At 43.3% G+C, this 25,283-nt stretch overlaps 2 long non-coding RNA genes across 2 annotated transcripts; both read right to left on the reverse strand.

Moving 5' to 3' along the window:
• Window positions 1–9,759: 9,759 nt before the first annotated feature.
• LOC142012116 (uncharacterized) lies at window positions 9,760–12,066 on the reverse strand. The gene is made up of 3 exons (XR_012645267.1): window positions 11,933–12,066; window positions 11,094–11,164; window positions 9,760–10,374 (listed from the first exon to the last, which is right to left on the reverse strand). It is a non-coding gene; the product is annotated as an uncharacterized LOC142012116 (long non-coding RNA).
• Window positions 12,067–15,996: 3,930 nt separating this feature from the next.
• LOC142012115 (uncharacterized) lies at window positions 15,997–21,152 on the reverse strand. The gene is made up of 3 exons (XR_012645266.1): window positions 20,564–21,152; window positions 18,299–18,406; window positions 15,997–16,079 (listed from the first exon to the last, which is right to left on the reverse strand). It is a non-coding gene; the product is annotated as an uncharacterized LOC142012115 (long non-coding RNA).
• Window positions 21,153–25,283: the final 4,131 nt, after the last annotated feature.

The following is a 25,283-nucleotide window of genomic DNA, read 5'->3' on the forward strand; positions in this document are numbered from 1 at the left end:
CCCCATTTCCTGTCTCACAGAGTGGTCTGGCGTAGCCAGCTTCCACAATGTGATGGCATCCCACCTCCTGAGGGGGAGGGCAGACCACTTGCAGGTGTCCTGATGTCAGAGAGTGAGAGGTGAGGCAGCTGCAGAGCTCCAGAAAGGTCTACTTCCTCATGCGAAAGTTCTGGAGCCACTAGATGTCATCCCACTCACCCATCACCAGATAGTTTCACCAGTCTGAGCTGGTAAGGGTAGCTCCAGACATGCCCAGTGGGGTGTGCAGCCAGAGACCTGGGAGGTTGGGATCCTTGGCCCCTCTGGGAGGTCTCTGCCACCAGAGGAGATGGAGGGCAGTCACAATCATGGTAGGCAGCATCCTGACGAGGGCATGAATGTGGTGCCAGCCCAGGAGCTGTTGTGGGTCCATGTACCAGCTCTGCTGTGCTGTTTGTGCATCATGGCAGGCCTTGATGTGCAGGGAGGAGGTGTTTGGGAGGGGACCTTTAAGGGAGTGCATGGCCAGAGCTCCCAGAAGGGCTTGACAGCCATGTGACCCTGTCTGCAGCATTTCGTGGCCTGTTCTTTTGAAACAGTGTCTGGGGGCTGTGTGGCCACTTTCTATCAGAAGAGAAGATTGATTTTTTGATCCGCTTTTTGTGTGTGGCCACAATATTTTGAAAGAAGTTTTCTTTTAGGAAGAGATCTTCCAGAATAACTTCTTTTGAAGGACCACTATAGCATAGCCTTAGCCACGGTGACTGGCTTTTTTTGTCCCAGCTTCCACTAAAGCAGAAGCAATTCTTTGGTTGAATTGGGCCACCAGAGAATGTGCTATTTGTGCTCCATGAACTGAGCTGCCTTCCCATCTAATTTCTAATACTAGGTGCAATTCACTATTCTGCTTTTAATTTGCAATTCCTTACATGTTTTAAATGGTTTACTGATCACGTGTCTCGCTGTGCAGTCTTAGGAAAATTAAGAGAAGGTACTGACATCTTTCTGAGGCTATGTCTACACAGCAGGAGCTATTTTGGGATACTGTGATACCCCAGCATTCCTGCCCCACATCTACGCTATGTGTCTGTCATTTCAAAATATTTTTTTTCAAAATAACAGGCATACTGTTTCAACATCCCTGTACACCTTATTGCATGTTGCACATTGCATAGCTTATTTTGAACTGAGGCTGTCGTATAGTCCCTAGAAATGAATGCTGAAATACAATACATATTATAGAGTTTTTCCACCTCATACTCTTTGGTGATCCTCCATACCTGATATTTATGAAGCCTCAGAATGATAAGAGATAATTTTTGGTCACTAATTTGTTTGAGCATGGGTTATCCTCGAGTGATTTTTGCTTATGATGGCCAGTACCATGAAGGAGTCCTTTATGCTGCCTATTGTGGGCAATTTCATTTAATGCGCTGTTTTAATTTATGTCAGTGATGGATTTAGGTATTCTTCCACTGAAATCACAGAAAAATTCCCATTTACTTAAGTGATTGTTGAATTAGTTGATGCCAAAATCATGAAATAAAATAAAGAAAAAAAATAAAATAAAGTTATTTATAACTAACTTTTTATCTGCCATGGAAGGAGATCAATAAAATGTCATGTTTAAGGGTTCAAACATATTTAAGGGTTGAGGAGATTGAAAAAGCATTTTATTGAATAGTTTTGCACATTTAGCCATATATATATTACTAGACTTTTCAGATTCCTCAAAGCCATAAAGTATTACCCACAGTCAGGACAGACTTGAAATATGCACAGTCTGATCCAGTATGGCAATTCTATCTTCCCATCCTTAATAATTCAGAGCTTGTAAATAGCTGATATTAATTTGAATTATTATTATTTATTAATAATTAATACTCTACTCTGGATTGCATAAGACATTATAGACTACATGGTCCCTACCCAGAGAATCCTTCACTGTAAGCAGACTGACAACACAAAAAGCTTTTGGAAAATCTGTGGGAAATTCTTTTTGAGTGGCTTTCCAGTTGTTTTCATACAATGAGTGGGCTTGAGCATTTTCAGTAAAGGGGGTTTAAAAAGGTTAGTAGGCTAGTGCATTGAGACAAGAAAGGAATGCCAGGCATAGGCACAGCATGGGAGAAGGCGGGAAGAGAGTAAAAGGAGACGGAGGGAGAGGTGAGATGACAAAATGAAGGAGGCAAGTCATTACAAATGTCACATCTATAGACAAGTACACTCTCCCATAGCGCATATAATTACTAACATTGCTGTGAAGGAAAATAGAATTACATAGATGGTTCTGACAGATATTTTGCTATCTTTGCATTTTCTTCAATGCTGTAAGTCAAAGCTGGTATTCTAAGTGTAAATGTACACTATCATTTAGTATAGCTACTCCTAATGTTGCATCATGCTGCTTTTTGTTGAATCAGAGTGAAGAAGCTTTACCTGCCTCTTTACAGAAAATCAGCATAAAGGCTACATCTACACTTGGCCAAAACTTCGAAATGGCATGCTAATGGCTAAATCAGAGAATACTAATGAGGCACTGAAATGAATATTCAGCGTCTCATTAGCATGCTGCCAGCTGGGGCACTTCAAAAATGCCATGTTTCACTTGCGCACAGTTCATCTACACAGGGGGTCCTTTTCGAAAGGACCCCACAATATTGAAATCCCCTTATTCCAATCAGCCATAACAAATCAGCTGATAGGAATAAGGGGATTTCAACATTTGCAGGGTCCTTTCGAAAAGGACCACCATGTAGATGAGTCACGTGCAAGCAAAATGCAGCACTTTTGAAGTGTCACGGCTGACAGCGTGCTAATGAGGTGCAGAATATTCATTTCAGAGACTCATTAGTATTCTCCAATTTGGCCATTAGCATAGCCATTTCAAAGTTTTGGCCAAATGTAGGCACTGCCAATACGTATAGAACCTGATCTATTATTTGGTGGAATTTATTTTATGACTCAGACGATACTGACTCAGACGATATCACTAACAGACTATTTCATTTAGTTGTATGATATTAGGAAAGACCTGGCTAGCAGTGGAAATCAGCTTTGATGAAGCAGGCTATAGCTGATTTCTCGAGCCAGACAACTTATATTCTAAGCATTGTCCATCAGACAAAGTTCAGATATATCTGCGAGTCTCTAGGCACTTAGATGTATTGTCTCCTTCTCTGAAGGGACAGAGAAGGAGATGGCAGATGAGAAGTAGAAAATAGGTGCAGGCACTTCTGACTAGCAACTGATGAGTCTGCTGGATGATGTCCTCCCAAGTTCAAGTCCTAAAAGATCTGCAATTTAGTGGGGTGGTATTGAAGCAAGCCCTTTGGTTAAACATCCTTCTTTCCTTAAAATGCCAATTACCTGAACTGCTTAGCTGATACCAAATATTTTGGAATAATTGGGAGTTTGGGTAATACTAAGTCAGTAGTGAGAGAGTCAGTACAATAGGGAATATTTATGCTGATAATCTATTAGAAATAGTAGCTCAGATAGTAGAAGGCTGGATAATTGGGATGCTACTGTATTTTCTTTTTTGCAAAATAAACAAAATACCGTGCTAGTTTGGAATAATGAAGAGTCAATGAAGGGCATACAGCTCATTTGGTTTATTTAAGTGTCTTTCCTAAGATTTGTTTTCCCAATCTGTTTTGCTCCTGCTGTTGGTTAGTACTGATCTCATTCCTAAATGAACGTTTTTGGAAGGCTAAATATATTTTTAAATGGAAAACAAATCAAGCAGGCAGGCAGAGCAGTGTCAGTGTGACTGCTGGGCTGTAACATGATTTCTACCTAGGGAAGAGGAGAGAACTCAGACAGGCTAGAGTTCTTAGCACTGCCATTAGACTGCAGAAGGTAAGAGCACTAATCCAGTCCCAGTTTTAGCTAGGTCTTGGCAGAGAGTGGCAAATGGATACAAGCAAGAGCATGATCACTAGCAGGGGAGCAGTGCTACCAAATCTTGAATCTGGTTTCAATATCTGCTTGATTCAGCCATTTTGTGAGACAATCAGCTTGTCTACACTAGCTCCCTACTTTGAAGGGAGCATGGTAAGTAGGGTGTCAGGAGATTATTAATGAAGGACTTCATTAAGGTAATTCTCCCACGCAGCAACTCTGAAGTGTTAAACTTCGAAGTGCCAGCTTGTGTGTAGCTACGGCTAACCGACTGGTACTTCGAAGTGCCTGGGCAACTTCAAAGTCCCTTTACTCCTCAAAATTGTACTCCTTCGAAATAGGGAGCTAGTGTAGACAAGCCTGATGTGAAGCATGACTGTTGTGAGGAAGGACTTTAAACACAGCAGTGGGGCAGAAGAACTGTGGTGGGGAAAATAGCAAAGGAAGCTATTTTGCATTAATTATGCATTAAACTATCTATATCATGTTTCAGGATTCTGTAAATGTTGGTGTTGGTGCAAGGGAAGAAAGTGGTGCTGAGACTATCTAAATACTAAACATGGACCCAAACAAAAGCATAGCATTGGAACTTCTGAATTTTGGGCATATTCAGACATGGATTTTTGTCTGGGATCCCTTTGTATACTTGGTTTGATCAGTACACAGAATCCAAATACCCCCAGTATTTTAGATTACCATCAACTTCCAGCTCTCATCATTCCAAATTGGGCCTGTGATCTTACTGGATTTTGGGTGGAATATGAAACTATTTCTGTGTTAAGTTTGCACCAAGTCTTGTGCCAGGTGAGCCAAATAAGATGTCTAATTACAGCAAGTGATTCACTGAATCTCTTTATGCTACTTTTATATGAACGTAATAATGTTTGTATGTAAATTTACGGATATTGGATCTATACCTGTATGAGAAATGTTTAGTGCTAAGATTCAAAATGGAAGATGTGGTTTCCTCCCAACCAGAAGATGGGCTAAAACAAAGACTCAGACTTCAAATACACATTTCAAGAATTTGAGACATGTCATCTGGGATGCAGCCAATGGCAGCATGCCACACCATGTAACCAGAGTCAGAGATTGCTTTGTTTTTCTTCAAATTGTCTTCCCATTAGCAGACAGTCTGACAACTTAATTTTTAAAGCTTTACCCTTTTACTTGTAACATCAATGTGTTTTGTGCACTGCCTAGTGATGCTCAAGAAAAGTCTACAGCAACAAACTTTATTTCTAAAAGGTTCCATTCAAGGAATGAGAGAGAGGCAAAGATAGCATATGAATATTTGTCTTCCCTGTGCAAATGACTATTTTTGTAGCAAAAGCGACAAAGATGGTGAAACCACTATTTGGTATTTCATAGCAGTAGAACCCATCAGCTGTTGCTGTCCAAGTACTAGTGAAGAAAATTAGGAAACAATTGAAAAAAAAAAAAACAGAAGAATTACTCCTATCACAGAATACAGCCTTCTACTTTCTCCCCATCCTCCTCAGTCTTTCAGTGAGCAGCAAAGAGGCAAAAACCAAAATGCAAACTTTGTGAGAGGATATGACAGATTTCTTTCTCACCTTTATTGAGTTCTACCATCTGACTTAAACTGGTTCATGGATGTCTATCTTTCAGCCCCATGATTTTGCAATGGGCAATGTAATTATACAAACAGACTTCACCAAATTATGGTTACCAGCAATGGTCATTTGAGTGGCTAGCTGCCTGAAGAAAATAGAGAGCAGAAGCAGTGTTCTAGCATTACCTGGGTCACCACTGACATGCTTCCAACCACAAAGGCTGTAAGAGACAGTAAAGAGCATCTGATAAAGTAAAGATTCTGTGCCAGCTAGTGACTTCCTCATTGTCTGGAAATCCCAAGATAAAGTGATATAGTAGTTTTCTGAACTGAAGGCATGGAGTATCCTGAACAATTAAATCTTATTTATAAAGTTCTTAAAGTTCTTAATGATGAAGTATTCTGCACCAGGAAAAATACACACACACACACACACACACACACACAGAGAGAGAAAGGGAGAGAGCAAAAGAGAGAGAGCACAATCAGAATCATTAGAGGTGAGTATTCAAAACTTGTAATATAATAAAATTAATTTCTTTTGATAGTCCACAGATTTTATTAGGATTTTCTTCCATTATGATGTTGCCAGTGTCAGAACCATTATTTAAGAATAGTTAAGCTGAAAGTGCATAATTAAATCCTCTACTACACACCAGAAATAGCTAGTGCTTTACTTCCAAGTTATAGGATTGTTCCCAGGTTTTTTCTTTTAATTAAACATTGTATGTTAATTCTGCTTTTTTCTCTTAGAATCATTAGCATATAAATGCAACCACTAACTACATCTGTAATTTTCTGTTGAAGATTAAGTTTAGACTCTCCATTGGAATAATGATTTATGAAAAATGAACACGCTTCTTGAAATTACTATTGCCCTAAGTTTTCCACTAATAAATGCACAGCTTGAATGCAAATTGAGGAGATGGACAAACAAAATTTAAAATAATTAAAAAGATATTCCCAATAGTAAATTGTACAACAGTAATGCCATGCTTGGTTTAAAATTTATTTATTTTCTTTTCCATTTCAGTCCATAGGAGAAAAACAACGTTAAGTGCTGCTTAATTGACATCTCATTTATTTCCACAACAAAACTGAATTATTAAACTGTGCATTATTGTTCAGACATCTTGGTCTCCTTTATCTTTTCCATTAGTTATTAGACATCTGGTTTGCACTGATGTGTGGGGCCAAGTGATGTCTACTAATTAGCACTCTTATCTTTTTCCTTAGTTTTACAGTCTAAAGCTATGTCTGTGCTAGACATAGAAGCTGACCGCCAATATGCAATTCTAAACATGCCAACTGCATAGCTAAAATCACCTTATCAGCAGTTGACTTTAATGTCTGTCGATACAGAAGAAGATCAACAGAAGTGTTTCTCCTGTTGACGTTCCTTAATCCTCACTTCTTCCAAGGAGTTCCAGGGTCAACTTTGATTTCAGAAAGTGCCATTTTGCACATGTGCAAAACAAAACCCCAGAAGCCATTGCCAAGCATTGTAGCCTGTAGTGTTGTAGCCAGACAAACCCCTCCCCCGCAACACACTGTAACTACTTCAAGGCACCGATGTGCTGAGCCGTCACAACCATGAGAAGCACAAGAAAATAGATAAAGGGGACGAGCAGGCTGTTTCTGGAACCGGGGGCCTTGGGCTACCCTTGAACAGTACTGCTAAGTGATACGCCCACATAACGTTCCAGGAGAGGAATCCTACGCCCATGAGAAAAGAACGTTTTGTTTTAATGATTTGGCTAACATTCGGCTATCTTCACCTAACGGTGTAAATTAACTAATAACTGCCTTTTAAAACTGGCATCACTGAGACATACCAGCACAATTGGTGTTTTCAGATATGGAAGGGTGTACATAACCAGAGGGGTATAAAGTAGGGCCAGGCAGCAGACACAAGCTGAGCTCCAGTTGCCTAATCTGCTGGTCAGGATGGGCCTTTGTCTCCTGAGGTAAGGGGATGCCCTCCTCATACTCTTCTTCCCAAGGGATTGAGTGACAGACACTGGTAATGCCAGAGTCAGACGAAGCAGGGGTGAGAATTATACCTGCTATGTATTATCTTGCACGCACTTAATAGTTTAAGTGTCTTTATTGTTGTAACTAAAGTTAAGTTGTAACTAAAGTTAAGTTTAACAATCTAAATTACCTTAAGTTCACATCTCTTACATGCTACACTTTTCACTGTCATAAATCATAGTAACCACTATGCTAAGCCTGACTCCTCCAGTGATTGCATCAAGCCATACACAACCAAAGAACCCTAGCCGGCTTCTGGCTAATTAACCCCTTAGGTGATGCTAGTGTGCTGGAAACCGGGTGTTGAGTTTGGCCGCCTGCCAAGGGGCAAATTCCTGGGGCAGCCGTCAGCCACCTTGGCTGCCCGCTGCGAAGGGACAGTCTGTCCTAGCAGTTAAAGACTCCGATGTAAAAGGGACTCCTTCTGGCACTAAGCACTACCCTGATCAGCCACCCCTCTTGTGTCGGCTAACAAGTGTACGATCAGGTTGCAGTTAGTGTCCCATTTTAAAGATTGGGACAGTATAGCAAAGCACCATCAGTTACAAGAAGCCTGCCACCGTGATTTTTGCTGCAAGAAATCAGTCTTACTTCAGCAGAAGCATGCATAGCTGCTACTCAGGCTCCTTTGGTGTGCTTCCTTGGTCACAATGCACACAGACCCCTGCTATGCAGACACAGTTGCTCTAGCTATTCAGGTAGTTTATCTTTGTGGTCCTGAGGCTGTCCTATGCAGCCTTTGCTATACATAGCACACACACAGCAACTTCTCTGGACTGTATAGCCAGGACATAACCCATTCCCTGCCACATTCCATTTTGCACAGTCTGCAGCAGGCCCTATGGTCTGACAAATTGTAAAGAAAAAGAGTGCAGCATGCAAGGGAGACTTTTTCCATGTGCATACCCTGCTCCCCGCTGGCAGTCTCACATATGTGACTGTAATGTACTTTATCATGAAACAGTCTTTTCAACTGAATATTAGGAGCGCATAATAGGTTTCATAAATCATCTTTTATGCAGAAAGGCACAGGAGGCATATTTAGTGTCTTAGTGTTCTAAAATGAAAGTGCTCTTTCTCGTTCTTGAAGAAAAAGGCTTTGTCGACATAGACAACAGACAATAAACATTCCAACACTAAGCAGAACTAGACCAAAATCATGGAGCTCAGATCTGGATTCAAACTCCTCTAAAGTTGGGGTTATTGAGAAGTGCAATTTGGGGTGGTCTAAGATAAAGCCCCAGAGGCTGGATCCAGAGCTAACTTCATCAAGGTGCAGGGCTGGTTAGATCCAGGCCCCTCTTTATTGCAAACAGGCCTGCTGACATGTGGGAAGGGGAGAAGGGGAGCAGTTGTCCTAGGACTCAGTGATGTAAAGGGACCTGCAGTTCTGGCTGCCTCCACTGCCACAGTAGCAGCAGCAGCATTCAAAGCCCTAGGTCTTATAAATTGCTGCCAGAGTGATGCACCATGCACTTTGGGCATCACTAAGGGCTGGGGCAGGGGGGCATGCCATGGCATGCCATGCCATGCTCTGGGCAGCTCTGAAAGCTGTGTGGGGGCCAGCACAGTGTGCTCCAGCTGGGGATGAGGGCTGGTTGCCTGTGGCCCCACCCCTTCTGCCTTCAGCCCCACCCATTTCAGAAGTGGCTGCCTATACATACCTTGCCCAGGGGTCCACTGAGGCTGTAACTCCAATGATTGCAAAATAGCAAAGACTGCTGAAAGAAAATGAAGAGAAAGTGCTGTACTACCTTATTTGGGATTCCATTCTTTTGCCATGTAGTATATAACCATGCTGTCACTAGAACTTCAAATGTTGGCCACCTGGACAGGAAATTAATATAAAAACTATTCACAAGATATAAAGTTTTCAAAGAAAGAATAGTGGTTGAGCAGCAAATGATGGCAGAAAAGCTCATTGCATTATAAGCAAAGAGATTCTGCAGGTTCCATAGCTGTGTATACTGTCACAATACAAGATGTGGCAATGATAGAGGAGCCCAAAATATCTGGCTGTGACTAATGAGCTGAAGCTTCTCAAATCCATTGGACATACATAGTATAGGTCAAAAGACACGCTGTAAAAAAGGGTTAAACAGTTCAGCAGCTAAGTTTGCAGCTGATATGTACAGCAGAAGTCAAAAAAGCTAACAATATTAGAAACAATTAGGAAAGGGATAGTTAACAAAATGGGAAATATCAGAATGCCACTATATAAATCCATGGTATACCAACAGCTTGAACAGTGTGTTCATTTAGGGTCACCAGATCTCAAATAAGAAATAGAGCAGGACAATAAAAATGATCAGGGGTATTATGATTAGCTTTTGTACAAGGAGTGATTTAAAAGACTGGATCTTTTCAGATAAACAAAGAGATAGACTAAGCAGGGATATGATAGAGGTCTGTAAAACTATGAAGAAATGAGTTATGAGAAATGAAGTGTTATTTACCCTTTCAAATAAAACAAGAACCAAGGCTCTTTCAATTAAATTAATAGGCAACAGGTTTAAAACAAACATAAGTATGTACCTCTTCACATATCACTGTCACTCGTTGAAATTCATTGCCAATGGATGTTCTGAAGGCCATAAGTATAAATGGCTTCAAACAGAAGTAGATAAGTTTATGGAGAATGGGCATATCAACGGCTGTTAGCTAAGATAATCAGGAATGCAAACACATGCTCCGCTGTCCCTAAATTTCTGATAACCATAGCTGGACTGGATGAAAGGAGATGGATCTGTTCTGTTCATTCCACCTGGAGTATCTGGCACCAGCCATTATTTAAAACACAGGATACTGGGCAAGATGGACTTCTTTTCATGGCACAACAGATTGATTCTTCAGCCCCAGACTGCAGTTAACCACCGTGTCACCTAAAGAATGATGATTAATTTAGACTTTATTTTTAATGTATTTGGGTTTTTTAATTATATTGTATTTACAAGTTCAGTGGCGTTTGGAAACAACAAATGAATGTATATCATAGAACTGGAAGGGACCTTGAGAAATCATTGTTTGTAGATCTCTGTACTCACAGCAGGACCTATCACTATCTTCGACAGACCTTTTTTTTTAATATATAATTTAACCTGCCCTAGAAAGGTTCTTTTAAAGACTGAACTCACAATCTCAGCTTTACAAAGGAAATGCTCTAACCACTGAGCTATCCCTTTGCCCATTGCATAGCTGTCTAGGGAGTTTTCAAGAGTTCAGAAACTTCAGGAGGCATTGTGATTTTAGGTAAGACATATGCTAATCTGGTATAACCATTCAGAGATTTTTCATCAGGTAATCTTCCTTGGAAGTAGAAAAAGGAATTCATTTATTTTTCATTTGCCCAAAGATTTATAGTTAAAATTGATACATTATAGAGAATAAAGCATTTTCTTATCAAAAATGCTTTACTATTTAAATATTATTATAATTAAAAATTGTTCATATATTACTACTATTACTATAATATGTTGATGGCAACATTTGACAATATATATGCTAATACTAAAGAGGGAAAACCAAAATATTTAAATGACGTGTCAGCGAGTTGTGTGGGTCTCATTAAGAAAACATGTGCAATATGTAAAAGTAAACTCACGGAGTGAAATTCTGGCACCGCTCACGGTAATGGGTATTTTGCCATTGAATTCAGTGGATCCAGGATTTTACCTGTGGTAACCGAAAAAGGAAAATGTATGCAATCCAGTGAATATCTTTGCTCTTGGGGAATCTTGCCTAGTGGTCAGGGTTTAGTCCTTTTGAGCTTCAGAGGGGGCATTGCTTGGGGAACCTGAAGCTATTACATTTCTCTGGGCTCTGGCCCAGGTTACTGTGATGGTGACAAAAGAGTACGCAGGAGTCCCTGAAGGACTACGGGATTACTCCCTACCTTTTCTCTCTTGTCTAAATTTCACAGTCTGTACAGGAAACATGGAAGGATTCCACTCAGTGGGTGGTACTTCTACATGCCTGGGCATAGCATGGTAACTCTTTGTCCCTCCTCTTATGCCATGGCCCTCCAGCCAGTTCCAAATTTCTCCAAGGTAGTCCATAAACCAAGCACAGGGAAGCAACTCAAACAACTTGGATCAGCATGTGACAGCAGCAAGTCCCTCATACTCAGGGTTTATCAGAAGGTCATCCTTTTTTCTCTAAGGAGGGGTGTTCAAGTAGCTGTGACTAGCAAGAGACCCTACCTTCCCTCATTCCTGTCTCTCAGGAGTTCCAAGGGTTTCTCTCCCATATAACATTTTTTTTCAGTCTGCTGTGGCAGAGCAGAGCTGGCTGAGCCCAGAGGAGCTCCTTAACTCCTTACTCCCCAGTTCAGGGTTTGTATAACCATTTGCGAAAGTAATTTTAAATATAAAACACAACTTTCCATTCATCTTATTATTAAACATACATCAAAAAAGTTGTGTAGGACAGAGCCTGACAAACCTGTTATGTCACAGTGTTGCTGGAAAAAGATGATGCATTCCAAAAAAGCCTCTGTAATTATCTTCTCATCTGACTCAGCAGCATAGCATGCTTGTGACACAAGAGGAGCCAGCTTTTGAAGACTCACTTAAAAATCTAGGAAACAAATGTGCAAGGGAAAGTATTTGCTTTACTATTTTTAAAGTTAGTTCCCATTTACTGGTAGAAATACAGACAGAGTGAACAGACAAGCTTCTGTCCAGGAACAATGCAATATAGACCTCAATCTGACCACAAGAGAACTCATCTCAACATAACTGAAAACATCCCCTGTAAATTTGTGAGAAACTCAACTCAGGGCAAATATCTGTATCTCTATATTAAAAAGACAGTTCCCAAAGACAGTACTGTAGGTAATAAATGTAGTGGGGTCACTAGCTGCTATAGATTCAAGGGGCTATTCTTAGGAGAAAATGTTTGTTTTGTTTCTTCATATTTGTTCAGCTGAATCATACTGCTCAACTGAAACAGAATTTCTCAAATGAGATACCAACTTAAAACAACTTCTATAGAGTTGGGATATTTGAGTGCATCCCAAGAGGCAGAATTACAAAGGTATTTCCCTCTTCCTTCCCTGCTGGGAAGAGGAAGACTTAGCATTTATTATTTTGCATAAAAAAGTGTGCTAGAGTTGGTATTTAAAGGCATTTAAAGGCATTTAAAGTGAAAGATTTGTCTTGAAGCTGAATCATGCACTTAGCTCTGAAAGTTGTAGGGATAACTGTCATTTTCATTTCATTTGACAATGAAATCAATGACATAGTCTTGGCTTAGTGACTTTAAAAATCCTACATTGGCAGTTGGAAGTCTCCCACTATTAATCAACAATTTCATTATCCTAGTAGAATATAGTTGTGGTGAAAAATGTGGAGAGGGAGGTAGTCTTTCAGGTAGCTGGCATCCATCCCACTGAGGGCCTCAGGTCACGTGGAATAGATTCATCCAATCAGCAGGTCACAAGGGCTACGTCTACACTAGCCCCAGACTTCGAAATGGCCATGCAAATGGCCATTTCGAAGTTTACTAATGAAGCGTTGAAATGCATATTCAGCTGTTCATTAGCAAGCGGGTGGCTGCAGCACTTCGAAATTGACGTGCCTCGCTGCCGCGCGGCTCATCCCAGTGGGGCTCCTTTTCGAAAGGATCCCGCCTACTTCGAAGTCCCCTTATTACTATCAGCTCATGGGAATAAGGGGACTTCGAAGTAGGCGGGGTCCTTTCGAAAAGGAGCCCCGTCGGGACGAGACGTGCGGCGGCGAGGCACATCAATTTTGAAGTGCCGTGGCCGCCCACATGCTAATGAAGTGCTGAATATGCATTTCAGCACTTCATTAGTAAACTTCGAAATGGCCATTTGTGTGGCCATTTCGAAGTTTGGGGCTAGTGTAGACACGGCCAAGGAGAAATAATGTGGGATCTCTATCATTGTTACGTGTGACCTATTTCAACCAAGCATGAGCCCTAAATTCACCATGAAGATCAGCCTGACAAGTTTGAAGACATAAATAAGCAAAGAAAGAATTAAAAACAAAAGCAAACAAACAAGAAAAACCTAGTGATTCTGCAAACTCACAATAACTTTTGACCAATCCAAATTCTGATTACACAAGGTCATATGCCACTGCTTTTGAGATTCAGGTGAAAGAGTTTACACAGCTCTACTCCAGGGCCATTCACAAGTACTAACTTTGGTATAAAAATTTTAGAGGAAAAATAAATGTATAATTTCATCATGTTTCATTGTATAAGTAACATTTTGATTATACCCATGTAACAAAAAAATGAACTTGTGAACCCAAAGTGTAACTGAGCTTTCTGTCTCATTCAAACATTGGAGAGAGCTGTAGATGAAATGCTATTTTCAAATGCAGTAGTCAAAGCCAGAAACTAAAAGGGTTTTCTGGTTTAAAGAATACTATTAATTCTTCAATTTTTCAGAAGATCAAAAGCACATTTTTAAAATGATTTTTCCTTAGAAGAAGCAGTAGCCTTCTGAAGCGATGTCATTTGCTTTTAGCCATGACGTGAGTTCTCTGGGATATAAATGTGTAGAAACTCAGTCAGGATGCAGCCAGTTAAGGGGGAACTTCAAAAAGAACTTGAGAAAGGAAAACTGCGTCAAAGTTCACAGTAATTTCTGCATAAAGTTCTGAAAAGGAAAGGGGCTTTTTAACGTGAGTTCTCAATTTGCAGTTTCAGGTGCCTGTTCATCTAAGATGCTTTTCTTAAGACTGCTTTTTGCTTTAAGATCCAGACAGTCTAAAATTACCCTTCTGATGTTTTTTTAAAAAAAAAAAATGGTTTCTTCTCGCATTTCAGAATAATAAATCTATGGAGATGGGCTCTTCTTTACTTAGAATTTCAGACCAAAAAAAAAAAAAAACAGCATTTACCTATGTCACTCTTTCCACACTTTTAATATTAAAAGTAATTGATAGATCACTGAAAAAAGAATGAATAACTCTTATAATTGCTTAAGGATAATGTAGCATAGTATACCAAAGGGATTTTTTTAAGAATACCCTAGATCATTTTAATGAAATTTAGAAAGTATTTGAGAACCACAAGAAGTCCTGTGGCACCTTATAGACAAACAGATAACTTTCATGAGCAAAGACCTGCTTCATCAGATGTATCTGATGAAGTAGGTCTTTGCCCACAAAAGATAATGCTCCAAAATATCTGTTAGTCTATAAGGTGCCACAGGACTTCTTGTTGCTCTCGAAGGTACAGACTAACATGGCTACCCCTCCAATAGAAAGTATTTGGTAATTATTAAGGGGAAAACAAAAATCAAAGCCATAGGAACCCCATGTAAGGAAATTACTCACCTAATACCTGGTTTTAACACTGAAGTTCCTGAGAACAATGGCATTCTTGAATTTGACATTCCAAATGAATCATAAAGTTTGGATTTAGCTCTGAATCAAGGTTTGAGAGGTCTAAGGGTATATGTACTCTTTCTTTAAAATTACGTCAAGAAGGCAGGAGAAAGGAAACTGGGTTTGGTCTAAATTCTATGCTGATTGGGAGAGATAACATACATAACAAGTTAAAGGATAATAGTGATTTGAATGAGGTTATTTTTTAGAATTACAAGAAAATTACTCAAATTTTTTAACCACTCATATGAAAGGCATTAATTTTCAGTCAATATAAGAGAATGAGAAAGTGGCAAATTTTTACAAGACTTTCATCAGAAATTGCTAGTATAGACCCAGCCTATGTGTCCAGAAATGCTATTTCAAAAGAGTTGGGTGCTATTTTAAAATATGTTTAATATAGATTTATGTTATTGAGAAACAAGATATTTTGAAATAACTGTTTCGAAATATCTTATTTAGAAATAGGGCTGCAGTATAGCCATAGCAGCCACATCTACACTGGCAAATTCTTTCAAAACATTTTTCAAAAGCAGGGGCTCTTTTGAAATATCCAGCAGTGGCTCTAAACACAAAAAGCATTATTTTGAAATTAAATTGAAAGAACATGGTGCTCCTTTCAAAAGCGCTCTTCCATTCTCATTTCAGGAAGAAGGCCTTCTTTTGAAAGCTTCTTTCAAAGGAAAACATGTAGACACTCCATGGGCCCTTTTTTTCGAAAAAGCAGTAATCATGGTCCTGATTTTTCGATCCCCAGTCCATTCTTTCGAAAAAGCAGAGGCCTGTGTGGATGCCCTCTTTCGAAAGAGGAGATCACTCTTTGATCTGCTTTTTTGTGTGCGAACACACACTTTCAAAAGAATTTCTTTCAGAAGAGATCTTCCAGAAGAACTTCTTTCGAAAGATTGGTGTAGTGTAGATGTAGCCAGCCTGTGTGTGCTACCACAAAGAAGCAGATACATAAAATAACGATTACAGTACATGATTTCTGGAAATTTTTTAGGACTTAACTCTAACTGAAGAGATTTTGATCAAGAACTGACCTCTAACTTCCATCAACATTCAGACTAAATCCAAACTGAATACCGTCTAAGTCATGGAAAACAGAAACACACAAACAACAAAAACTTACATGTCTTTACCTCTTCAGATTCCAGTAATTGCCATTACCAGAACATAATATGCAGTTTTACTGCAGGAAGCATCATCCTTTGGTTTCTTCTTGCCTGTGAAACAGAAAATGACAAAAATCTGCTCTTGTAAGCTTTCTCAACAGAATTTCGCTTGTCCAGAGGCCCAAAAATAGTTGGGGTAAACAACTTAATTTAGGGCTGCTCAGTGATCTGATCCAACTTAACTTCCAAAGCCTTCATGAAGTGATGAGAGATGGTTGTTTCTTACACAAAGCAAAACAATTTTAATGCCAAGATTATAAAATGTGCCTTTATTGTGAGTCTGAAAAATGCTGTATGTATAATGAGATTCATAACTTCTTTTTATACATCAGCCATTATTTGTGATGAATGAAGCCTGGGTGATGAAAACAGTACTGACACCTGAACAGCTTAATAAGAACATGAGATTATATATCGCCATGGTACTATGTATTCAAAGATGAATTATAGATTTTGAAATATTGTAATTTGTTTTCAGGGGAAGTCTAGATTTTTTTTGGGGGGGTGAAATGTTAAAAGAAAATGTGGGTCTTAGGACATGTAAAATTAGAGCATAATGCGGGACTGGAAACACTGACACAAAACATACGGTAGCAATTGCAACAAAGCAGTACTATGCAATATCCTTAGCTGCACACACATTTCTATAACACAGAGGCAGAAAAAGTGAGAAGTGTTAATTTATTCTCTCTGTGCCCAGCATATTCATTTTCATTTGTCAGGGTATGACATATCTTCTTCTATCTGGGTTAAAGAATTATGCTGCTGAATATAGAATTGAGGCATGTCTGCATTTTCCTGCCATCTATCTTACTATGGTGTTGGAAGAAAACACCTGATACTAAAAAAAGTCTGCATTCCAAGGCACCAATATGCACCGTTATAATAATTACTTTGATGCTCAATAGGATAACAGTAAAGATTTTTTTTTGTATCTATGAGGAAGTATTGTGCAACATAGTTGGGTCTTGGTTGCAATTCAGCATTTTTCAGGAAGCTACCCAAAACAGTGATTTTAGTATTTCTCTTTTCACTGCAAATAAATTAACAAGCAAAGGCAACGTCTACACTAGAGAGTTTCGTTGATAAAACCCATGGACCATCCACATTCCCAATGCATTCTGTCAACAGTAAAACAATATAATGCAGCACTTCTGTCAATGGCATTCTGCCATTTTCCTATGAGGCCATACACCTCTCTCGACAGAATCTGTCAACAGAAAGTCAGTCCGGATGTTCTGGGGACCCCTCTGTTGACATCCAGGGCTTTCGGGACACCAGGAAGTCCTGTCTGCTGTGTTTCCAGTTGGCCATTTTTTCGAGAGAGCAGCCAGGCAGTCCGGACCCTCTCTGTCATCACAGCAGATTGGTTTTTTTGATCCACTTTTTGGTCTGGCTGCAGTCTGTCAACAGAAGTTTTGTCAGAAAATATCTTCTGACAAGTAACTTCTGTCAACAGATTGTTCTAGCGTAGATATAGCCAAAGAGTGGGAGATGAGGAAGAATACACTACTTCCCTTGTTAATATATTTGAATAAATAAATGAGTGTAATAAAGCATTTTGAGTTCTGTCACTAACTATAGAACAAACTTCAGACTGGGTGTGAACTAATAGCAACATGACTCAGATTAGTCCTGATTATTTTGCAAACATATGGGTCTGGACAGCTCCGATGGAGTAAAGGAAAGCTGCATTTTGTAACAGAGAAAGACCATTAAATGCACCTCCCCTTGAGCGCTGAAAGATTCTCATTGGCTATGTTTACACTACAGCGATCCGTCGACAGACATGTCTGTTGGAAGAGATTTCCTGACAAAACTTCTGTCCACGGATCCTGTAGATACATAAAAGCAGCTTGAAAAAACAATCTGCTCTGTTGACAGAAAGCGGCCGCATGCTCCAGCCACTTCATTGACAAAAATGGCCCCAAAACCCCAGAAGATGGGGTGGTATCAACTACAAGCCCTTTTGGGATCACCAGCAAAGCTTGCCCTTAGAAGGCACTCCCCATGCTGAGGCCGTCTACCTCCTTGAGCGAAAGCGAAGCTGATGCAGGGCTCCCTAACAATCTGTGAGTGACCCAGTTCTTTCCTGACCTCAAGCATGACAGAGCAGCCCCCAAGCTTGGCCTGAACCAACGAACAGCTGTTGCAGGAGCTGCCAGTGATTGCGATAGCCATCTTCCACCACATCTGGGGTGGGGGGGGGAACCTGCCAGCTGGACCGTAGATCATGCCCACAGTGCCCCAATGCCCAGTGTCCCACTTACCCTTCCTCCTTGGGGGTGCTGGTGGTTCTGGAGGTACCCGGCCAGCTCTGACTGGTGGGACTGGCTGGTCATGGTGCAATGGGATAACAAGCAATGGCTTCAGAATTTCTGCATGAGGAAGTAGACCTTCATGTAGCTCTGCACCTGGCTCTCCCCTGCACTCCAGTGACAGGACACCCCCATGCAGCCTGCTCTCCTCCTCAAGAAGTGGGTTGCCATTGCCCTGTGGAAGCTGACCAACCCCAACAGCTACTGCTCCACGAGCAACCAGCTCAGTGTTAGGAGATCCACCATTGGGGCTGTATTCATGAAGGTAAGGCACTCCTGGGTCACAAGCCTTGCACGGGGGGAAAGAGTGGGGAGAGGTGTGGCAGGGTCCCACCCAAGGAAGAGCCTTGGGAGGCAGGGACTGGGTGTGAGAGGGGAGGGATTGGGGGGACAAGCCCCATCCGCAGGGGACTGTGCTGCCCTACCCTCCCACAGTTCTGCTGCTGGAGAGCGGCCTCCCAGGACATGCGCTCAGAGAGCTTGGTGGGGAGAGGATGGGAGGGGGCAGGGGATCCCACTGCAGCCCAGGGGAACTCTCTCCCCAGTCTTTCATGTGTGTGTCTGCTCTCCTCACTTCACAGGTAGTGTGGGCCATTAACATGCTCCTGCTCTGGAGGTTTATGAATATCTGCAACTTGGACGCAATTGTGGCTGGCTTTGACGTACTTAACTTCAATTGTTTCAGGGCGATCTATGGGACGCACATCCTCATTTGGGCTCTAGCCCACAGTGCAGCATGGTACATCAATAAGAAGTGCTATTACTTCTTTGTGTTGCAGACCCTGGTGGACCACTGCAGAGCGTTCCTAGACATTTATGTCAGGTGGTTGATTTTGACCCATGATACTAGGTTTTCACAACTCCAGCCTGTGCCAGAGGATGGAGGCAGGCACCTATGCCTCCCCACCAGGAGATGGCCGTCAGGGATGTGGACATGCCTTTGTGCATGGTGGGGGATGGGGCTCACCCACTCATTCCCTGACTTATGAAGCTGTACACTGGGCACCTGGACCACATCCGGAAACAGTTCAACATCCACCTCAACCAAGCATGCTACAGTGTTAAGTGTGGCTTCAGAGGTCTGAAGGCAAGGTTCTACAGCCTCCTGACTCAGCTGGACGTGGGGGAACAGAATGTCCCCCACACTGTGGCCACCTGCTGTGCCCTGCACAATCCTCTGGAAGGGATGGGGGTAGGGCTTCATTCCAGGGTGGCGGGCCAGATGGCAGAGGTGCCTGTGAGCAGCTGGGCACAGCTACAGCGAACCAGGCACACAGGGATGGGGGTGTGCATCTGGGAGACCCTATGAGAAAAACTTCATCCATGGTCCCAATGACCCTCCCTCAGGAAACTACTGTGGGTGTCTCAGGTCTGTAGCCCTACCCCATCCTTACCACCACTTCCTATTTTTCTCCCTCAACCTGACCCCTCCCTTATAAAGAGGGACACGGGGATGGTGAGAAGAGAACATTTACTAAAATGTAGACTAACGAAACTGAAATAAACATTTTTTCAAACAACATATATTACACACACACACACGTGCAGAGAGAGAGTGGAGGGGCTTGAGACAGGGGGTGGAGAGCATATCAACTTAGATGTGGGGGTCTTGGGACGGGGTGGGGCCAGGGAGGGGTTTGAGGTCTGCGAGTGCTAGGGAAGTGGAACCTCAAGCAGCGTGGGGTCTCTGTCGGGGGATGGGATGAGGCTGGGAACATGGGGAGGTATGGGCAGGGCGGGGCTGAATCAGGTCTGGGCTCAGCAAGGGGAGCAGGAGAGGCCTGAGGAGCAGGCAGCGGGCAAGGGGGGGGCTGGATAGCAGGAGGTATAGGTGGCAAGGGGGTGGATAAGTCGGGGATCCTAGGGGTCAGGGGGGCTAGGGGCAGGGTGCTGGCCATGGTCATTTCTCACTGCAGGGCCTGGAATACCACCTGAGGCATGGGGTCGGGAGGGGCAGGGATGGGAGGGGGAGCAATGGTCATGTGGGGAAGAGGGTGGCAAGGGCTGCAGGAGCAGAGTCCTGGGCTGCCCCATCCTCCCAGATGCTGAGGAGGTGGTCAGTCCTGGACAACCACTAGTCTGAGTCCTGCTCCTGCTCTTATCTCCACTCCCAGGCCTCCTGAAGCCACTGTTTCAAAATATCATTTTGCCACTGAAGGGCAGCTGTGAACACCCACAGGGCATCATTGCAATGATGTGAACACCCACAGGGCTCACCTGCAATGGTCCCTCCAGCTGTGGGCCCACCCTGGCTGTGGTGGGATGCTGCGCCTCTGGAGCGCTCTTCCTGGTCTGGCTGGCTTCAAGACCAGGATAGGGCTGGCTGGCCCTGGCAGAATGGTGGGGCTGTCCCAGCCCACAGATGGTGCAGCTGTAAGGAGAGATGGGGAGATGGCGAGTCCTTCCTGCAGCACAGTTCCCAAGGCCCTGTTCCCCACCTGCCATGAGCAGCAACCCCCACTCCAGGGTCATGGGATAGGGTTGTCCTGGGAGTGCATGTTTGTGCCCACTGCACAGTAGGCCCTGTGCTGTCTCAGGGACCAGTCTGTCCACTGTGCACCCTCCACTCCTTTGCCTGATGAGCTTTTGGCCTGGGGGGTCTAGCCATAGAGGGGTCCCCACTTGGGTGGTGGACAAGCTGGGTACAGCCTGGGCCTTCCAGTTCCACCCCACCACTTGCAGCTCATGGTGCTGTCCATATGGGAGGATGCTGCCTGCCACCTGCAGGCATACCAACGACCTGAGGGACCCAATACTTTGTGGTGTATCTGGGTTGGGTCATCGGCTGTGCTCATCCCCACCCCCAGACCTCGGGGGTTCATATGGCCCCCAGTGGTGCTGGCAGCTGACTGGAGCCAATGCCCAGGGGCTTCCTGCTGGGTCCAAGTGGGATGAGTTGCCATGCACATGGGTGCACCTGACTAACCCACAGCATGGGTTCCCACCTAAGCTAGCCTGGTGAGGCTTGCAACATGCCCCGTCTTCCTCCATCCCCCACCCTGGGGTGTGCAACCCATCGGGTACTCACCAGTTGGTCTCCTGATGAGGTCCACAGATGCCCTGGATGTTGCCTCCCAGGATGGCCTCAAGTCCAGGGTGATGGTGAGGTGGACTTGGGGTCCAAAAGTGGCTACACTCAGGGTCCCTGGACTCAGGGTCCAAGGGTGCCTCTGGCTGGGGCTCTGGCAGGGTTCCCTGTTCTTCCAGCACCAGATGCATGGAGGGGGGTGGGGGGCCTTTCTGCCATGTACATGTCCTCTCAGCTGGGGGAACCACCCTCACTCACCAGGAGTTGGTGCAGGTCTTCGTAATAGGAGCAGGTGGCTGTCCCTTCCCCCGACCACCACACGTCCTGGGCCTGCATGTAGCCATGGTGGAGCTCCCTCACTTTGGCCTACAACTGATCAGGATGTGGGTGGGGTGTCTGTGCTCTGCCAGGGCTGTGGAAAGGCAGGCATACCCCAGGGCTTTCTGGCGCTTGGTCATATGGTCAAGGAGGATAGCTTCCTAGCCCCAAAGGGCACTTTGGGCCCTGATCTCTGCCTCAGACCAGGAAGGGGCCAATTTATGACCCCCCACAGTTGGTTCTGGGACCCCTTGGACTCATCCCATGAGGGGTCTTGAGCAGCCTTGGTCGTTTTTCTCTGTCCAGGGAATGGCTGCAAGGATGTGGAGCTAACAGCATGGTGGGTCTGCTGCTTGCATGCTCTTAGCTTCCTGCCATGGAGTTTCCAGGCTCCCTGTGTCTCTAAAAGCAGCTAGAGGGAGAGAGCATAGAGCTCTGATTGTGGTGGGGAGGGCACCTTCCAGGTTCAGCTTTGGCCCAGTATAATAAAGCCTTTTTTAGGAGCATGGCAGCCATAATGATCCTTTATATAGGCCAAGGGTGGAGAATGGTTTTTGCAGAAGGGGCCACTGCACAAACTTTGGTACTGGTCACGGAGTGGTGCTGACACCACCACCTCTCCCTCCGATCCCAGAAGGGGTGGCAATTTGGGCAGAAAAGATGGGGCTGAGGCTCCAGAGAGAGACTGTGAAAGAGAAAAACTTTGTATGTGACAGAGTTTGTGATGTAGGTTGAATGTGGGTTGAAGTGTTTATGTGACAGTGACTGTGTGTGTGTGTGCCGGTTGTGTGACGGTGTGTGTGCTGGTTGTGTGACAGGTATGTGTGATGGTGACACAGAGTGTGTGCACCGGTTGCTGCTGTGTAACTGTCTGAAAGAAGCCACCCTCTGTCTCTGCCAGGGAAATCTGTCCTGTTGTCTTCTCCCCCGCCCTGTTCTGCACTCCTGAGTGAATCACTTACCAGCCATACGTCAGACTGGAGCAGTTCTGCTGTGTGTCTCCTTCTCCTCAGTCCCGGCTCTGCAGTGATGGGGTACAGGGACAGGGGAACACCCTGACTTCAGCACTACCCTCTCCTGCCCCCCCTTTTCCCTCTGCACAGTTAGCAAGAGAATCCTAGGAGCAGCTCAGCCACAGATGGAACAAGTTGCAGGGAGGGGCATCTGACCACATGCTGCTGGCTGCAAGTATGAACACGGCTAATCAGCTGTGCTGGCTGGAGACAAATGCTTGGTAGGCTGGATCCGACCCTCAGAGCTGCTTTTGCCCATCCCTGATCTAGGCCTTTATAACTTGCTCATTATCATACCAGCATCTCCCAGGTCTCTACATTACTGTCACAAGTCCCAGAAAGGTGAGTCTCAATATAAAATAAGATTCTATATAAAGTCCAAAGTGCTGCCAACAGAAATGTCAATTGGCATTTGCAGTAATTTCCAGCCTGCACAAGGTGTTTCTTTTCTACTGATGAGAGGAATGAACAGTAAGACTATTCACAGTCGTTTTGAAAACATCCGTGTTTGCTAACTAGTATTTCTTCCAGATTAGTGTGTTCCTGAGGCACTTTGCTGCCCTAGGGAGACTGCAGTATGCAAGTCCCCTCCTCCCTGTTCTCCTTTATCCCATTTCATGCTCACATTTTAAAAGAGATTAATTTTCACATCCTGGCCTCAAGCTCTGATTAAGCCATTTTTTAAAATCACATCTCCTTTGTAGTCGCCCTTCCTTCACTTTCCTGTCATGCCTCTTTCCTAGTTAGCAGTATGTCTTGGTGTATTTTCAAGCCTCTCTGTTTTCCTCTCCAATTTATATCGCTGTAGCATTTATTATTGCATTTCTCCTTCTCTCCTCACCAACCCACTGCTTTTTCTTGCACATTTCCTCTCGTTTCTGTCAGTCTCTTCTGTCCCATCTCCAGTTTTTCCCATTAATCACTCTTCCTACTCTCTTTTCCCTCATTCACTTAAAACACAACCTGGCTTATGGACATATCATTAATCATTCAAATTCACGCTCTCTGTCACACACACACATATGTACGTAATCATTGGAACCTTCCAGACAGAGGAACGCGTAATCACCACCCAGACTCCACACACCAACTCACATGTGTTGTCCCCTCCATTCCCACAGAAATCAGCTTGGACTTGCTGTGCAAGTGTGTTCCTTCTTTTCTGTTTCCCAAAGGAAGAGACCTATAGGACAATGTATGTACCTATGGGGAAGGGGGGAAACTCATGGTTCTTTCTGTGCTGGATGGGGTGAATTACATCCACTTCACTTGGGTTGCCAGGCTCAGTGCATTGATCAGAGGTCAGCAGCATACTCTACAGCTATGTCTACGTTAGAGAGTTTTCTCAACTATCCCTGATACCCTGCCCCCAGGCATGACGCACCTCATGCAGTGTGTAATAACTATGGCCGGTGCCCCCTGCTCCTCAGGCCCCCTCACTATGCCCACCGCCCCTGCCATGCTCACCCTCCCTGCTTCCTCTGCCAAGTGCGACCCCACCACAGCACCTGCCCCCCATGGATATAGTATGACAGATCTGAAAGTGTCTCTTCCAAATGAGTCCTTCAAACTATAGCTTATGTCTGCACTAGCATTTTCCATCAACCGTGTCATTGTTTCACAGGTGCTGTGCTAGCATAGACTGGCTGCGAGTATTTTGACCCGATGCAGTCTCTAACATTGCTCAGTGCAGGTCTAGGAGACATGGTAAGGTAGTTAAAATAGCAGTGGCCACTGTTAGCATCTCTATGCTAGCACTTCCACCATTGCTATCTTTAGTGGAACTATAATGGTAGAGAATCTGAAGAAAATTTCCTATGGAGGTAAGTCCACAATGGCTTCCTCCCCTGCAATGAAGGCAATTTCTTTGCCTTAATGTAATTTGCTAGTATGTTTAATTTTTAAATGATACTTTTGATTAACATGTTAACTGGGCATTTCCTCCACGGTCAGTGCCCCAAGCTAGCCTTAAGCCGTAATACATTATTCCATGTGCCCATAGCAGGGTAATTTATTCTGACAATGTGTAACAGAATAGAAGTTATTCAGATAAAAAAAAAAGAGCAAACAGAATTAAAACTGGACAAGCTGGCCCTACTTCTGATTTAACTTGACAAGCAGAGAAAAAAATAATTGGACATGGAAACAAAACTATTTTTCCCCTCCAAACTTTGGAGACACCTGAATGCTCTTCCAGCACAAACTATTGATGTTGTCCTGTACTGAGAATTGTAAATATGTTGTATTGCATTGCTACAGTATTTTACAAACAGTCTCTTCATTCAGGACTCATCGGCCAATTAAGAAGCCTAGATGACTTTTTTCTCATAGTAAAACATACCTCATGGATTTCCATTCTCAAAAATGTGTGTGTGTGTTTATTGAGGGATAACAGGAAGGTGGCATATTTCCATCTGCAGCATTAATCAGCTTTTTCTACTGATGTTTTTAAACACAATTAAATGTGCACTTATTAATAAACCTCCAGACAGAAGTCTCCTAACAGCCGGTCACTCATTGGCCAGAAGGTAAACTCTGCATCAGGCAGAACGGAACCTTTTCCATCTTCACTTGCATT

The sequence above is a fragment of the Carettochelys insculpta genome, chromosome 4 (genome assembly GCF_033958435.1).
Source record: "Carettochelys insculpta isolate YL-2023 chromosome 4, ASM3395843v1, whole genome shotgun sequence".
NCBI lineage: Eukaryota > Metazoa > Chordata > Testudines > Carettochelyidae > Carettochelys > Carettochelys insculpta.